The sequence below is a fragment of the Carettochelys insculpta genome, chromosome 1 (genome assembly GCF_033958435.1).
Source record: "Carettochelys insculpta isolate YL-2023 chromosome 1, ASM3395843v1, whole genome shotgun sequence".
NCBI lineage: Eukaryota > Metazoa > Chordata > Testudines > Carettochelyidae > Carettochelys > Carettochelys insculpta.
The window spans coordinates 140,934,892-140,946,887 of record NC_134137.1 but is presented as its reverse complement, the minus strand read 5'-3'; positions in this window follow the sequence as shown (position 1 = coordinate 140,946,887).

Below are 11,996 nucleotides of genomic sequence, written 5' to 3'. Positions count from 1 at the left end.
AATCACCAGGGTCCCATCACTGGCGATAGATCTGGTGTCGCCCTCAGCCTCTGCCTCACCTTGGGTCCCAGGCTACTGCTTATCTGGGCAGGACCCCAGCTATGGGGGGAGAGGGAGCGGGAGGGGACCTCCTCATCTGTGTCCAGGGGCTCACGGGAAGGGAGGTGTCCTCTCTCCAGGTCTCTGGCTTCATCCAGGACACAGCCCTCCTCTTCCTTGCTTGGGCTGGGTCCTGGGGGGTCTTCTCCCCACTCCCTGGATGGGCTGGAATTGTCCTGGGGTGGTCTGGAGCTGCCATGAGGCTGGTGTGGCCACAGAGTATGGCTGACAGCAGGCTGCAGGCACATGTGCTGGCTGTGCTGCTCGCATGCTGGCTACTTCCTAGTACAGGGTTTCCAGGGCTCCTGTACCTTTAAGTCTGGCTGGAGGAACAAGCATAGAGTTCTGATTGCGGTGGATAGGGTGTAAGGGTTGTAATTAATTTAATGATACCCCATATTGCTACCAGTGTGTGGTGGTTTGTGTTACCGAGTGGTGTGCATTTGGAGTGGGTAAAACCAGACAATTACTATATTCCCAAATGAATGCACACAGAAAAATGATAAAAGATGAAAACATACTATCAGCTATGGGTGAACACTTTTCACAGAGCTATTACTCTATATCTGACCTCTCCATTCTCATCATCAAAGGAAGCCAGCATTCTTCTGTCTTCTTAATCCTTTGGGCTCCTATATTGGGCCTCTAGAGTCATTCTCCATCTCTTGAAACCCTTGGTTATAGTCTTGATTTGATCCCACGTTAAACCATCTGCTTTTCTTCATCCAGAACACTTCATCTCCATGTTTGTTTGGGACGTCCCCTTTTCCTCTTTCCCTCTGGATTCCATTCTAACTCTTGTTTCATGATACATTCCTCGCAGTCCTTACTCAGGATATGGCCTGCCTACTGCCATTTTCTCTTCTTGATCTGGACTTCCATTGCCTTCTGGTTTGTTTTGGTCCACAAGGTTTTGTTTGACATATTATTGTACCACTTCAGCTGGAGAATATGTTTAAAGCATAACACTTCCAGATTATGAACTTGGACGTTTAAACTCATAACTCTGATGACTGACAGTAAGAGTCATGTACTGAACAAAGATACTGGAATTATGGGTTAGCAAAGAGGTGAGCAATAATTTTTGTAGGTAGGGAGGCATTCCATGAATTTTGAGAATTCATTAGGCGCTGGGACCCTGGAAAGGGCAGAGCCTGAGACAGAAGGGGCAGAGCTGGGGGCTAATGTGTTAGTGTTTGTGTGTGTGTGTGTGTGTGTGTGTGTGAGAGAGAGAGAGAGAGAGAAAGACTTTTGTGTGTGTATGTGACACAGAGACTATGACACAGATTGTGTGTATGAAAGTGTGTCATACAGAGATGAGGAGAGTGTGTGTAACCCAGTGTGTATGTATGTGTACAGTGACTGTGTGCACAGGAAGCAGAAAGACAGCAGTGTAACACAGACTGTGTGTGTAAGGGACAGACTGTATGTGTGTCTACATACCACATACATACACAAGAATGAATATATAACACAACATATACATATGTCAACACAAAATTATGTATGGCACACATCTGTTTTGTTTTAAGGAAGGTGGAATTTCTGACAGAGAGAACAAGAAACTAGGTGATAGTATATTTAATGGTTTAAATTTCTGTGACAGCTTTACTTAGGGCTTGTCTACACTACCTCCCTGCTTCGGAGGGAGGATGGTAATTAGGGTGTTGGGAGTTTATTAATGAAGTGCTGCAGTGCATAGGCAACACTTCATTAAGTAAATTTCCCCCCGCAGCAACTTCGAAGTTTTAAACTTCGAAGTAGCAGCATGTGTCTAGCTGCGGCTTAACCGCCGGTACTTCGAAGTGCTTGGTCAACTTCAAAGTCCCTTTACTCTTCAGAATTTACCATCCTCCCTTTGAAGTAGGGAGGTAGTGTAGACACAGTCTTAATGACTCAGGAATGACAAAGCCATAGGTGATTTATACAGGTCATTTAAAAACATGCCAATAAAGCAATCACATATACCATTCCATACTTCTCTTCCTTAGGGCCTAATATAAATTACACTGAATTAAGCAGCAGCCTTTCCATTGATTTCAAAAAGCTTTGAACTAGGATTTAAGCTTGTAGACTCTTAGGAATAGGGATTGTCTTTTCATTATGCATGTACAGTCCTCAGCAAATCCAATCCCTGTAACAGGTCAGTCTGCCCTTTTAAGGGACCAGGGAGCAGCCAGGGATATTCTAGTGGAAAACCTGTCTGGCAGGTGATGGGAATCTGGAGAAGGCGTTAACCTAGCTGGACAGCATTGAATGAGTGCGGATGAGGGTTCCCAGGGAGGGGATATAAAACAGGGTCTGTGAGAGAGATTGTGATTATGACTGGGTATAGGTGGAGAACACACTCTCCAAAGGGCAGAAAGAAAGGATGCAAGACCTTGGGCTCCCCTAGGCTGGCAGAAGATCCAGACCATTCAGATGGCCTCATGAGATCAGTCAAGAACTAGAGTTTTGTTCTAAGTTGAGGTATTACTGTTCCACATTCCAGCTAAGTCTACACTATCCCAAAACTTCGAAATGGCCATTTACATGGCCATTTCGAAGTTTACTAATGAAGCGCTGAAATACATATTCAGTGCCTCATTAGAATGCTGGCAGCCGGGGCACTTGGAAATTGCCGCAGCTCACCACCATGCAGCTCGTCCAGATGGGGGTCCTTTTCGAAACAACCCTGGCAACTTCGAAATCCCCTTATTCCAATAGGCATATGCAGAATAAATAGGAATAAGGGGATTTTGAAGTTTCTGGGGTCCTTTCGAAAAGAACCCCATCTGTACGAGCTGCGCAGTAGTGAGCCGTGGCAATTTCAAAGTTCTGCGGCCGCCAGCATTCTAATGAGGCACTGAATATGTACTGCAGCGCTTCATTAGTAAACTTCGAAATGGCCATTTGCATGACCATTTCAAAGTTTTGGGATAGTGCAGACTGGGCCTCCCATTTTCTTTTCTTTTCTTCTGAAGAGCCAACAGAGCCCTGAGAAAAGGACTGCTATTGAATTGAGTCAAACCCTATCTTGATTATGAACTCGAGATGCAACTGCAATACAAACAATTAATTAACAGATATTTTGGAGCATAAGTTTTCATGGGTGACAAAGTGGGTCTTTGCCCCCGAAAGCTTATGTTCCATATCTGTTAGTCTATAAGGTGCCACAGGACTTCTTCTTGTTTTTGAAGATACAGACTAACTCAGCTACCTCTCTGATAAATAATTAATTGTGATGCTATTATATATTCTGCATATGCCTCATATTTTGCAGAAAAAAAAACCTTAGGAATGTTTTTGTTTTAATAGTCCTAACTCCTATTGAAACTTCTGGTTGAAATACTGACCCCAATGAAGTAAATGAGGGTTTTACCCCTACCTTCAATAGGGCCAAGATTTCCCTATTGCAGTTTAACAGACGTTCTAAAGCAGTTTAAGAGATTTTCCTTCCTTTGACATACTGCCTTTCACAAACCACGTATCCATGCTGAACATCACATATGTAAGAGAAAAAAGGGCCGCCACAGAGCTAGCAATACATTAAGGGAATTCCCAGCTGCTGCTTCTGCTGCCTCAAGACAAATGTAAGACCCCATCCTTTTGTTGGACACAAAAGCCAAGGCTACACTAGCACCCCCCTTTTGAAAGGGGGATGCTAATGAGCCACTTTGGCAGATGTTAATGAGGTGCTGCTATGCATATGCACCACCTCATTAGCATAATGGCGTCCACATGCATTTCGAAACTGCCATTTTTGAAACACGCACTGCCGGTGTAGATGGGGGCCTTTCAAAAGGACCCCCATATTTTGAAAGCCCCTTCTTCCCATTTGGTTTTGGGAAGCAGGGCCTTTTGAAATCTATGGGGGAGGCCTTTCAAAAGGCCCCCATCTATACCCGCGGTGTGCTTTTTGAAAGCAGCTGTTTTGAAACGTGCATGGACGCCATTATGCTAATGAGGCGCTGCATGTGCATTGCAGCTCCTCATTAGCTTCTGCCACAGTGGCTCATTAGCATCCCCCTTTCAAAAGGGGGGTGCAGGTGTAGCCACAGCCAAAGAGGATACCACAAAAGCAATGAATTTGCTCCAAAATAACTTAGAAACCAGTTTTTCTTCCATACTCAAAGATGAAAGGACATAAAAAACTGGACTTGTACTTATAGGATTGGTTTTCTGTTTTAAAATTTCACAGCTTTTGGTTGTTTTGTTTTAAAAGTAGCTTCGCCCAAAATAACACTTGTGAATGAATGCCAATGCAACTTTGTTTTCTGTGACCTTATCAAAGAACACCTCCCTTCATACTCCTAAATATCTTCAGGGTTTCACTGTGACTGAATGTTTTTTTTCAAATACCTGTAAATACCCAAACATTTCACTGAGGTCATATGAGACATTACATTGGAGCAATTGTGGAGTCTCTTGGGAATTAGGCCACTGCTTTCTCCACACCCCATCCAAAAGATTGAAATGATAATGCACATATCTAACATATATAGTGCCAAAACAGGCCTGCAGATAGGGTGGGCGGCTAAGAGTCATCTGCCCTGGCGCCTAGCAAGTCAAAAACCCTCAGGCTCCTGGCCACTGCCATCACTACTGTGGTGGCCACAGACATAGGCCATATAAATCACTGCTGAAGTGCCACACTGCATACTCCAGGAAGCTTTGTGGGCAGTCTGAGGAGGTGGGGACGTGGCATGCTCCAGGCAGTGCTGAGGGCTAGATGCCCAGCCCCAGTCCTTCGAACCAAAGCCAAGCTCCTATCAGGAGCTGCCCCCTCCCTTGCCCAGGGACCCAGCAAGTCTATTGACCCACCCTCCCCCAACTGTGACAGAATAATATTACTATGGCACTTCTCCAAATTACATGGTCAATGCTCTGAGAAACAGAGCTACAATGCTGCCTGAGCTAGCTGTTCCCATGTATTTCAAGGCACCTGAGATTCAACTAGTCACTTGTGCAAATTATCATCTTAAAGAAGAGACCACATTAATTAAGTAGGGGATTGGCTTAGCTTAAATATTGAACTATTAAATTATTCAATGTGTGTAAAATAATTAAATGAGTACTCATTAAGCATTTAAAGAGAATATTGCATCTTTTTTCCCAGCATGCCAGATTTTACTGTTTAAGTGAGAGAGCTTGCATTTTTTTCAGTCTTTAAAGTAACTGAACCCATTCAAAGATGTTAAGTGCAGGGCTCTAAGAGCCATGTTAAAGTACATATAAAAGACAGCATTTGTACCTTCATATGTAGAAAAGACACCTAGCAGATGGCACAGTGGTGCAGAGCCTCAAACCCACTGGATGAGGACAAATTCTTTCTCCTGATGTCATTTATTGCATGGAACCATCATGAAGCATGCTAGCAAAAATGAAGTGCTAAAGTGGGAGATAATATGCATGAAAAAAACCCCAAAAGATAGTCATGAACATGCTTTTCTTTATAAATAAATTGACAAGTGATTGCTCTGACAACTTTTAGACATTTTAGTCTCCTTGCTATCTATTTTCTGTCTTCTATGTCCACCTGTTGTGTCTCATTTTCATTTTAGGTTTCTAAGGTCCTTTGGGCAGATGTTGTCCCTTTGTTATATGTTTGCACCTACCACCAGGAAATCATATATAGATTGAAACTCCCTGGTCTGGCACCCTTGGAACCAGACTGGTCCCAAATGAAGGATTTTGCCAGACCACGGTGGTCCCTCTGCTGTCAGGCCCCCTAACCAGCTTCTGGCCCCAGCTGAGCTGCTCTGTCCCTGGCTCCCAGCCCTGCCGTGGGCTCTCCCAGCCCCCTTGTCCCCAGCGGTCCTTGCTCCCAGCTCCATGGTGGCTCTGGCTCCCAGCTCTGTGACAGACCTGGATCCCTTTTCTACCATGGCTGATACTGTGTCAGCGATGGGAACCAGAGCCTCCGGGGCTGTCGCAGCAGCCACAGCAGGGCTAGAAGCCAGGGCTGCTGCAACAGGGGTCTCTGGTTTGGGGATGTCTGTGATCCAGTTTGGTGAGGTGCAACATATATATATATATATATATATGTGTGTGTGTGTATATATATATATATATAAAATAATTTGTATTATTGTAGGGTCAGGATGGATTTGGGGCTTTGAAAGACACTTAGTTGATACTCCTGCCAGTTGGTTTGCCTCATTCAACTACCATCTAGTCCTTTTTGGTAGACAAGGGGGGTGAGATAATATGTTCTTTTTTTAATTTTTTTCAGCCAACTTATTATTTTGCTCCCCTTGTCTTCTAAATGTCCTGGGACCCACCCCATACCACTCCAACTGCTGTGCACACAGCCACGGGAGATACTTAGGCCTTTTACTTGACAGAATGATACATGTGTGTGTGTGTGTGTGTGTGTGTGTGTAAGTATGGTCATCCTTTTAAATAGTGTAGTGCAATGCCTCTATACTACCATCCTGCCTGTCAAAGCAAAGATGAGATCAAGGTCCTACAGTTACCGTGATACTTTGTTGGTCTAATATTGCAGTGTATGACTGTTGTTGAATCTACAGGTTCATCCTCTCTAATCTGGACCTCTCTTATCCAGCAAACTCTGTAATCCAGCATGAGTTTAGTTAGACTAGTTATCATGGGTGTGGTGAAGTTTCCCGTGGGCCCATAAATTTTGTGTATAGCCACCAGTCCTGGCTCTCAGTGTTCTGTGCTGTTATTTGGTTGTAATTTACCCTGAAATGTCTTCTAAGAGGCCAATAAGCAGTGGAAATGTTAGTAATGTGCTAGAAAATATTTATTTCCTGTCATCTGGCAAATTCTCTCATCCGGCACCAGTCAGGTCCCGAGGGTGCCAGATGAGAGAGGTTCAACCTGTAGTTACTTTGACATGAAGCTGGAGTAAGGCAGGGGTGAGCTAGGCACCGTTATGAAGTTCTATATATAACATAGTGTGTATCCATTAATTATAATTTAACACTTTTCTATTAGGACAGACTCCAAAGCCTGTATCCAGATCTGGGTTTGCTTTGTGGTAGATGGTATATGGACACAGATGCTGGAAGTCCTTGCTCCAGAGAGTTCACATTCTAAATGTCAAACAAACACATGAAGGGTTGAGAACAAGCATATGACCTACAAGTAAATGAGTGTGATGATGATTGGCACAATTTGGTTTGTTGCATGTATTAGGATTGCTGCTTTTCCCATGTCTGCCTCGCCCGGGAATCATGTTAGAAACTCACTAAAAATAATTAGCACAAAAAAAAATACCAGAGCAGATGAGATTTTCAATGTTGCAATAGATCTGCTGTCTGGGTCTGTGCACTATTTCTTAGTGAGGACTTTGACAGAGATAATGGAAGTCCACCTGAGCCCCTGGTGATGATAATACTACGAGCAGACACACTGATAAATTGTAACAGGCACAGCAGCAGAAGCCACTCCAAAGACCCTTAAAGTGAGATATTCTTTTAATAGCTGGGAAGACAAATGGCTCACGTTTTATCATTAGCTTCCTCCCCCTTCAGGAAATTGCCAATAAACTTCTTTTCCCTAGCTGAAGATTTGGTAGTGAAGAGAGACATATTTAACCAATTCAGTTGCTTTCAGCTGTATGTTTACATGTAGCTATCCATTAAATGCATTCTTATCAATCTATTGTATTTTCATATTAGACGTAAGTCCCATTTTCCGAAAGGATTTTTGGAATTCAGTGATAAAACATTAAGGGTTAGTCCTGCCAAGTGTGGACACTCTGGTTTTGATCCAACAAAGCATTTCAGTGCATGCGTAATTTTCAACCCATGAGCAAGCTCAGGAGTCAAGTTCAGTGGAGCCCATTAGGAACATAAATTTTATTACCATCATCCTTAGTGTTTTGTTAGACTTTGGCTGAAGTACACAGCCCTGAAAGGATTGAGCCTGATCCAAATTCACAGAAATCAGGGCAAACTTTTGCTCAGTGGCTTTGGTTCTGGCATTGATTTTACTCCGGGTTCACCAACCCCCACACTTGAAAGTACATTAATACAAGAAAAGATGGTTGTGTTCAGTTTTGTGGCAATTGCATTGTGTGTAGCAATGTAATAGCTAAGGTGAAGCAGAATATTTAAATATTTATATTCTTCTAATCAGCTATCTTTGAATACATGAATTATTCCTTGAATACATGAGCTATTCAAAGTTCCATGAGCCATGTTTGTGGAAGAACTTGCCTTATAATGCTCAGAATTACATAGCCTTAGAAATCCAGATTTTTGCAAGCAGCATCTTATGGACATCTGCGTGCCAAAGAAAATTTCCCTTTGGCTATTAGGTTTGGTTTTGAAAGTTCTCATCTTGAAATGTTGTGGCTGTAGATGAAACCTGAAAATCTGGAAAGTTGGTTTGGATGTGTTTGAAGATTATAGCATTGCTATGTGGTATTTAGGTGTTCAACATTACTTTTTTTATATTTTATTCAACAGTATTTCTGGTGGGATTTTTGTAAGAGGCTTTTGTTTTGTTCAAGCCCAGTTAAGACTTAAGATGTGATTGCTTATTTATATATAACTTCAGTTGTGCTTCTGATGTAGTGTTAAACACAACATCTTATTCTGTAATAATAATAATAATAATAATAATAATAATAATAATAATAATACAATTCTGACATTCATAACTTGTAAGATTCTGTATCTCTTAAAAGTTAAAGAGAGTTACAAATAGCTAGTAAGAACTGACTAGCTGACTCAGAGGCAATTTAAACTTAATGTAAGAGGGCCTGGGAGCAGGGATGGGTAACCTGTAACTTGTTCAGCCTTTAATACCAGGAATAGTTATAAAACATATTTGTCACACTAAAAACAGGATCGTTGTGGATATTTGACACATACACACAAAAACCTATTAATCAGAATACCCAGAGAAGTTTTTCATCTGACTTGAAATAATATTTTTAATACAACGAGAGACAGGAGAAAGAGTTAATGTAACAGGGAATAATTAAGTATTGATGGAGACAGTGCTGTCGATCTGAAAAATAAGATGGAAGGTGGAAGGTAGAAATTCCTTTGGTTATTGTTGACTGTGCTTATTACAATAGTGTAGTGGTTCCACTGTGCTAGGCCCTGTACAAAGGAGTGTAGCAGATAGTCCAGTCCTGAACTATTTACAAATTATATAGAAGAGATAATCAAAGGGCGGAGTAAAGGGGAATAACAGAAGCAGAGCAATCAATGTGATGGTGGCGAACGTCATGTTAGCACCCCAAGTATTTACTTATTTGTGGCTTCAGTTAGGAAGGAGTAAGTTAAATGGAATGAAAAGTGAAGGGAGAGGAGACAATGCACACTGTTGTATAGGTAAGTGTTATCAAGGTCAATTAGGTAACGCCTCTGTAAAGCATTTTGAAGGTTCCAATGTTATACATTGGGAATGCTAAGTAGTGTTGTCAGGTATTAATTTTAAAAGTGTGGTTGGATAATTATGTTCATTTATTTTACATTCTGAGCAGTTAAACCTCCCTGTGTGAATATGGATGCAGAAGGAAAGGATGATGGGTGACTGCAGTCAATTAAGCCTGATGGCAGTGTCTCTCCCAACCCTGCCAGGAATTCTGGTCTAAGGTAAGGGTGTACCAACCAATATTACCATTCATGGACTGAGCTGTTCCTCACAAAATGATTTTTTTTGCCAAGGGGAACATCCAACTATGGATTTGTCTGGTACTTTCCTGTAGGTTGTCTGCTGACCTCAGACGTAAGTACCAACATCAGATGTATCACTGGCCTTCTTGACTGAAGATCTTTGGGTTTTTCACACCCATCTCTGTGTCCCTTGTAAGTCATCCACAATTCTGCCCATTCTGTCTGGATTTGCTATCCACAGTCTTTGCCTCTTATAAGAAATTCAGAATACACTGTGCTTGAAGGAAATTATAGAGCACTGTTCTCCCAGGGTTGTTTTTGTTATCTTTACTTTACACATATAGGCTACGTCTACACGTGCAGCCAACATCGAAAGAGCTTATTTCGATGAATAACGTCTACACGTCCTCCAGGGCCGGCAACGTCGATGTTCAACTTCGACGTTGCTCAGCCCAACATCGAAATAGGCGCAGTGAGGGAACGTCTACACGTCAAAGTAGCACTCATCGAAATAGGGATGCCAGGTACAGCTGCAGACAGGGTCACAGGGCGGACTCAACAGCCAGCTGCTCCCTTAAAGGGCCCCTCCCAGACACAGTTGCACTAAACAACACAAGATCCACAGAGCTGACAACTGGTTGCAGACCCTGTGCCTGCAGCATGGATCCCCAGCTGCCGCAGAAGCGGCCAGAAGCCCTGGGCTAAGGGCTGCTGCCCACGGTGACCATAGAGCCCCGCAGGGGCTGGAGAGAGAGCATCTCTCAACCCCCCAGCTGATGGCCGCCATGGAGGACCCAGCAATTTCGACGTTGCGGGACGCGGATCGTCTACACGGTCCCTACTTCAACGTTGAACGTCGAAGTAGGGCGCTATTCCTATCTCCTCATGAGGTTAGCGACTTCGACGTCTCGCCGCCTAACGTCGAAGTTAACTTCGAAATAGCGCCCGACGCGTGTAGACGCGACGGGCGCTATTTCGAAGTTGGTGCCGCTACTTCGAAGTAGCGTGCACGTGTAGACGCAGCTATATTGTATTATAGATATTTATATTTTGTTCAACTAAAAGGCAAATATAATTAAAGTTGACAATGAATTCAAAATCCCTGCTTTAACCCTAAATTCCTGCTTCTATCCTAGTATTTTTCTACTATTATTGTCTGTTTCTAACACTGACAAAAAAGACAACTATATATTTTCTTCTACCCATTTTTTTTATTTTGAAAATATGGGCAAAACTGTTGTTGAAACAAAATACGAAGAAGGATTCTTTCAAAGATGGGGTTTATTTTCAAAAGAACCCTGTCTACACTGCTCTGAAGAGATTATGCAAATAAGGCATGTGATATGCAAATCAGTTCCTCATTTGCATTTTCAATTCCCCTCATTTGCATTCCTCTTTTGAAAGAGGAATGCCAGTGTAGACATAGCCATAGATCCTATTTCAAAATAAAGCCAATGGATGCACTACAGCTTATTTTGAAATAGGCTCAAATCCCTGTCTACACAGCCCCTATTTTGAAATAGATATTTCAAAATAGGTACTATGACTCATGCAATGAGGTTACCAATTTCAAAATAAGCTAACTGCTCTTTTGAAATTATTTTGAAATAACGGTCACATTGTGTAGACACAATTATTTATGTAATTAATCAGTTATTTCAAAATAACTTTGCTGTGTAGACCTACCTCACTCCCAATCTCATTCTTAAGAATGAATGGTAGGAGTCTCCAGAATAAAGAACCTGTTGCTGATGAATTGTGTAATTTAGCATGCCAAATTAATCAAAGGCTATACCAGCAAAGTGCCTCTGAACACTGCTAAAAAGCAGCCTGATGCAGAAGATCCCATCTTTTAAGTATCTGTTCATTTTTTGTAAGTGGGTGAATGCTAACCCTGTTGTTCTAGTCACATTTCTATTTCAGTAACTCTGTTTTGCTCACTTACATTCCGTCATTTCCTTGGGTTTTGAGGAGACATTCTTTCTGGCCTAGGCTGTTATGTAATACTGCTGCCTGCTGCTAAGGAGCTATTGTGCACTGAGGGTGCATGAAATGTAAAGTTTGCATAAATCTAAAGTCTATAGAAAGCTTACTAGTATTAATGCACGTTTGGAGCCTTTAAGATGCAGAGATGTCTGTGTTAGAAATTAGTCCTGGGGTAACAAATATAATAAATTGCTTCATGGTATGTTGACAAAGGTGGGAGATCATTAATTAGATTAAATTCAGCATAGATAGCCTCCAAATTTGCCTTGTATGATCAATGAAATAACTGTCAAAATAAATACTGGCCTGCAAAATTTGGGACAGATGGCA